Source organism: Lytechinus pictus, chromosome 2 (genome assembly GCF_037042905.1).
Source record: "Lytechinus pictus isolate F3 Inbred chromosome 2, Lp3.0, whole genome shotgun sequence".
In the NCBI taxonomy this organism is placed as follows: Eukaryota; Metazoa; Echinodermata; class Echinoidea; order Temnopleuroida; family Toxopneustidae; genus Lytechinus; species Lytechinus pictus.
In genome coordinates, this window is record NC_087246.1 from 40,967,053 (window position 1) to 40,973,052 (window position 6,000).

Genomic DNA, 6,000 nt, shown 5'->3' on the forward strand with positions numbered 1-6,000 from the left:
CCTAAATTCTTCTTAAATTTCATAAGAATTCAAATTCTATTGTGCCCATTTTTATATACACTGTACTTAGTAGATATTTCATGGCTGAGCACACGAAGGTCCAACTTTGAAGGCTCATTAAAAGTAACAACCTTCTTGTCCTCAAACTTCTATTCAATTTTTCACCCTGAATGTGTGATTTGAACAGTATGAGAGGGAGGGAAGGGAATATTTACTCAAAATTTATATAGAGAAAGTTGAAATGAGAAAGGCAAAATGGTAAAGATGGAGAGAGAAAAAAGAAACAGACGATCAACGAGAAGAAGATGGAAAGAAGAGGAAGATCAAAGAGAAAGAGGGAGAGAGGGGGAGAAAGGGGGAAATGACAAGGAATGAGAAAGAGGTGAGGAGAGAAAGACGAGACGAGAGGGAGATAAAAGAGGGCTCGCGATTTCTGTTTTAAGTGAGCTTGGTCCACGGCCAAGAAGAGTGTGCCCCGATTAACTTGACGACGAGAAAAGATGAAATTAATCTGAATTTGTCACCCAAGAGCGAATACTGCGAATGTGCTTCTCGTTTATCTAAATACAAGGGCCTAACAATCGGTCACCTCAATGTCCGTAGCGTTTGTGATAAATTGATGAAATACGCTTTTTAATCACCAAGTTTAATTTTGATTTATTATGATTGACTGAAACCTGGTAACATGAAAAAATTAGCAATACTGAAATGAAAATTGGAAGTTATAACATAGTAAGAAAAGATAGAGATAATGGTCAAAGAGGTGGAGGAGTATTACTGTTTATTCGTGACACCTTAATGTTTTCTGAAAGATGGGATTTAGACAACAAGTTATTGGAAGCGAAGTGGATTGATGTAGTATTAAAATCTAAAACAATAACTATTGGTTGTGTTTATCGTCCACCTAATGCTGATGTAACTTATTTTAATAACATGCTTGACATTTTTGAAAAAGCAAGTATGAGCAATGATGATTTAATTGTACTAGGGGATCTAAACTATGATTATAAGCTCGATGAAAATTTGTGTGACAACACAGTTAATCTGCTAGAAAACCTTTTTTCTTTAAGACAAATGATTTTAAAGCCAACAAGAGTTACCAGTACCTCATCGAAATGTTTAGATCACATTCTCAGTTCAATGCCTGATAAGCATTTAAGTGACGTTGCTCAAATCGCATTAAGTGATCACTATCTAATTTATACATGCATTGGTGTACGCAATGAAAAGAAAATAAAACATAAAATGATTCGTTATCGTGACCTTCAAAATTTTGATGCCAAATTATTTATTCAAGATTTGAAGATATGTGATACGTTCCATAATTCAAATACCAATTATTTACCATTAAATGAAATGTGGTCCAAATGGAAAACGTCTTTCCTTGAACTTTGTAACAAACATGCTCCTTTCAAAGAAAGTAGATTGAAAGATCGTCATAATCCATGGATTTCCTCTGATGTAGTGAAACTTATGTAGAAAAGAGATTTTTTGAAAAAGAAGTATGATAAGCTTAAACTTCCTGATCTTTTGCATGAATATCGTCAAACACGGAATAATGTCACAAAATTGATTAAAAATAAAAAAGAGAGTACTTTGATAACATAACCGAAATGTATAAAGGTAATAGTAAAAAATTATGGAAAGAAATTAATAAATTTACAGGACAGAAACAAAAAAAATAATGATATACCCAATTCCTTGAATGGGGATGATTTTAACGATTTGTTTATGAATGTTGGCAAGACAATTTTTGTTTGGAATCATCCTGACAGCATTTATACTTTGACATTCCAGTGTGTCACTAGTGAAAAGGTAACAAAGATCCTTTCACAGTTGCCGAGTGACCTAATCTTGACATTTTAAATTTAGATACCAAACAATTAAGTATAGCGGCTCCTTTTGTAAGTGCACCATTGAGTGTAATCTTTAATGAAAGCCTGTCTCGCGGATCTATACCAGATGACTGGAAGATCGCTCCAACCACTCCAATTTATAAAGGTAAAGGGGATTTGGATGATATGACTAATTACAGGCCAATATCTGTTGTATGCCATTTGGCAAAGTTACTCGAAAAAGAGGTACAAAGTCAGTTTCATTTTTATCTTAAAAAACACAATTTCATAAACATTGACCAATATGCATTTTTACCTAATCATTCGACAACTACATGTTTACATAAAATATTAGATGATTGGTATGATTCTTTTAACGAACGTGAGATGGTCGGTGCTTGTTTTTTGGACACATCTAAATGTTTTGACTGTATTAATAATAATATCCTATTGAAAAAATTGGAAAGATATGTTGTTAAAAATAATGAGTTGATATGGTTTACTAATTACTCATCAGGTAGAAAACATACTGTTTATTGTCATTGAAAACTGTCTAAAGTTAATAATCTTTCTGTAGGAATTCCCCAGGGTAGTGCCCTTGGACCCCTACTTTTTCTTGTTTTTATTAATGACTTAAGTGAATGTTTATTATCATGTTCATGCAATATATACGCAGATGATGTTGTTATTTATATTTCTGATAAAAGTACCGAAGTCATTACGTCTAAATTACAGGCTGATCTTGAAAACATAAGTAGGTGGTATAAAAGAAATAAATTAAAAGTTAATGTTGACAAAACGTATGCTATGTTGTTAAAACGAAGCACACTTACTTCTCAACAATTAAACATACATCTGGATAATAACATTATAAAACAAGTAAAACATATTCGGTATCTAGGAATCGAAATTGATGAGAATCTTACGTCGAATTTGCAGGTAAAGAACCTAAGTAGATCTTTAGCTTATAAGTTATTTTCTTTGAAAAAGGTCAGTAATTTCACTAATACGAGTGTTCTCAATAAAATTTATAATTGTACATTTCAACCCATACTGGATCACTCTTGTTCGGTATGGGGGAACTGTTCTGTCAGTAAAATGTTGTTTAGATTACAAAAAAGAGCAGCAAGAATAGTAGAAAAGAATTTTGATTATACTCGTGATGGTATTGACATTATCAAGAGATTGAAGTGGCAGGTCTTAGAAAAAAGACGAAATTATTTCCTTGCATGTATTATGTATAACTGTGTCTATGGATATGCTCCGGTACGTTTATGTAATTCTATTGATTTGGTTTTTGATAGACATCTAATGAATACAAGATATGCCAATTCGCTCAACGTTTTTTTACCGAAACCGAACATTGAGTTTTTTAAGAATAGCTTAAGATATGCAGGAGGAAATGTATGGAATAGTTAGATTCAGAACTCAGAATGCAACGTCAATTGATACTTTTAAAAGGAAATATAAGAAAACACACTTCGAATAACACTCTCTCCGCTCTCCATTCTATTAATCTTTATGCCGGTTTATGTTTTCAACTTTCAATTTAGTATTCATCACCCAGTGCACATATATATTTTGTTTTTTATATATCTATGTCTCTCTTTTTTTTTTTTACTATTTACTATGTCTGAATTTAAATTGTTTAAATGCATTTTTTCCTGTACATTGTTAGATGTTTACTATGTCAACAGGACCATGTTAAAAAACAGTGTATATATTATCTGAACATGCTTATCCTGTATAAAGATTTTTAAATAAATAAATAAAATAAATTAATTAAAAAGTGCGAGCGCGAGCCAAATATTTTGGGAGTTTCATCGTATTTTGTCCTGAAAATTGAACATTCTGGGCAATGTTTGTAAACCTGAACAAGATGCGTATGTAACTAGATAATTACTGTCAGCGCGAAGATCAAAAAGGGACCTCTTAAGGACGTTTTGCAGTAAGCAATTAAGACGATGATATTTCAACTATTAAATAATGCGAGCGCGAAGCGCGAGCTGAACAATTTTGACATTCCGATCTAAAAAATTGACATTCTAAGCATTTTTTTGTAATCATTAACGGTATAGGTACAATTGATGCGACCGCTCTGCGCGAGCGGAAAAATAAAAGATTTCAGACCTAAAAATGGACATCCTATTTATGTTTTGTAAATCATGAAAAAGGATGGGTAATTTGGTATTTTCCTACTTTAATAATGCGATCTGAAACTGGATAATTATTCTAGCACGTTTTGAAAAAAAAGCTGCGTATTTCAATAAACATTTGTAAGCGTGTTTTAGAGTTAGATAGAATCTGGGCATTCTGAATACATTTCATTTTTTATCATGAAAATCAATAATGCGAGCGCGAAGCGCGAGCGGAAAATATTTGATCCGGTATGAAAAGGGTGAATTTAAGCACTTAACTTTTTAAGCACTATCTTAAGCACTGTGAAGGGGAATTGTGAAGTGTATGTGGATAGCACATAAATAATGCGAGTGCGAAGAGCGAGTTGATATTTTTATTATTATTTTGACCTAGGACCTGGACATTCTAGGCCTCGGGACATTTTGTCAAATGAAAATGATGACTATCTTCCTATTCCTCTTTCTAAGCGCAATATGAAACTTGTCGATATTCCTTTCTGAAAACGGGACAATTTAGTTATTAGGAATTCATGAAAATTTTATTATCATATTTATTAATGTAATAAGGCTAATGAGTGAGTGAAATTTGTTGACATTGAGGCCTGAAAACTGGACATTTTAAGCACTTTTGTAATCATGAATAGGATTCATGAGTTTCATTTCATTTCATTTATTTCATTTTCAACAAAATATAAATCAAATAAATACAATCATAACAAGTCGACATCATAAAAAAATACCAAGTTCATAAAATCAACTTGAAAAAGACATGTTATAAGAAAGTTACATACAAAATAATCTTGTGTAAAGGATTTGTGATTTACAATTTGTGAAAATGGAGGATCCCACTAAAAAGCAAAGCTTGTATATTGTGGGCTCCTCAAAATATGACAAGCGAGAATAAATTTTATATATACAATTAATCAAAATATAAACCATGATCGCCAACAGGAGACATCATTAAAAGAAAATATTAAAATAACCAAAATATACGAAAATTACGAAAAAAAGGAAAGCGGATGAATGAGAGAGAGAGAGAGGAAAGGGGGGGGGGGGGTGAGGAATGAATGTGAGAACTGCATATGAACTACAGAGAGAGGAGTGTAGATAAACGATTGTTTGAATAATTCTAACTTAGGTTTAGGTATTATTACATTTAAAGAATCAGCGTTTCTGGTGTTAAATCCATGGCGGTCACAATACATCTCAATTTCATTACATAATCGTCCAGGAGCAGTGCCATTAATGCATTTGTACATAAGTGTTGCCAGAAAGTAGTTGCGTCTTTGTTCAATGTTTGACTATTCGTGCTGCTCTTTTCTGTGTTCTCAATAATTTCTTTTTGTAAACTTCTGGGCAATTACCCCATACAGACCATGCATAATCATAGCATGGTTGAATTGTGGATTTATCCAATATGTTCAATAAGTTAGAGTTAACAAATTTACTAAGTTTGGCAAGAATATGGACTTTGTATGCGACAGATTTACATAGAATATTAGTGTGAGCATTCCATTTCAACTTATCATCAATCATGAGTCCAAGATATTTCATGTTATTGACTTGCTCAATCTTGTGCCCTTCAATAAAAATGTTAAGTTCATTTAAGGATTTTGATTTTAATAGCATCACCTTAGTTTTATCTTTATTAATTCGAAGTCTGTTATTAACATACCATTTATTGATTTCAACCATGTTTGCCTGTAATTTTGTATTTGCATCGGTATTATCTTTTCCACTAACATAAACAACCACATCATCAGCGAATATATTGCATGAACCATTTGTAACATATTCCGAAATATCATTAATAAAGATAAGGCAAAGGGTGGGGCCAAGGGCACTACCATGAGGAATACCTACTGTGAGGTTCCTCATCTGTGATCGTTTACCTTGATGTTGTACAGTTTGCTTTCTATTAGCAATATAACTCTGAAACCATTTAAGCTGATTCCTACGTATTCCATACTTCTCTAATTTATAAATCAGTAAATCATAATCGATGCAATCATGGACCTACTACTCTG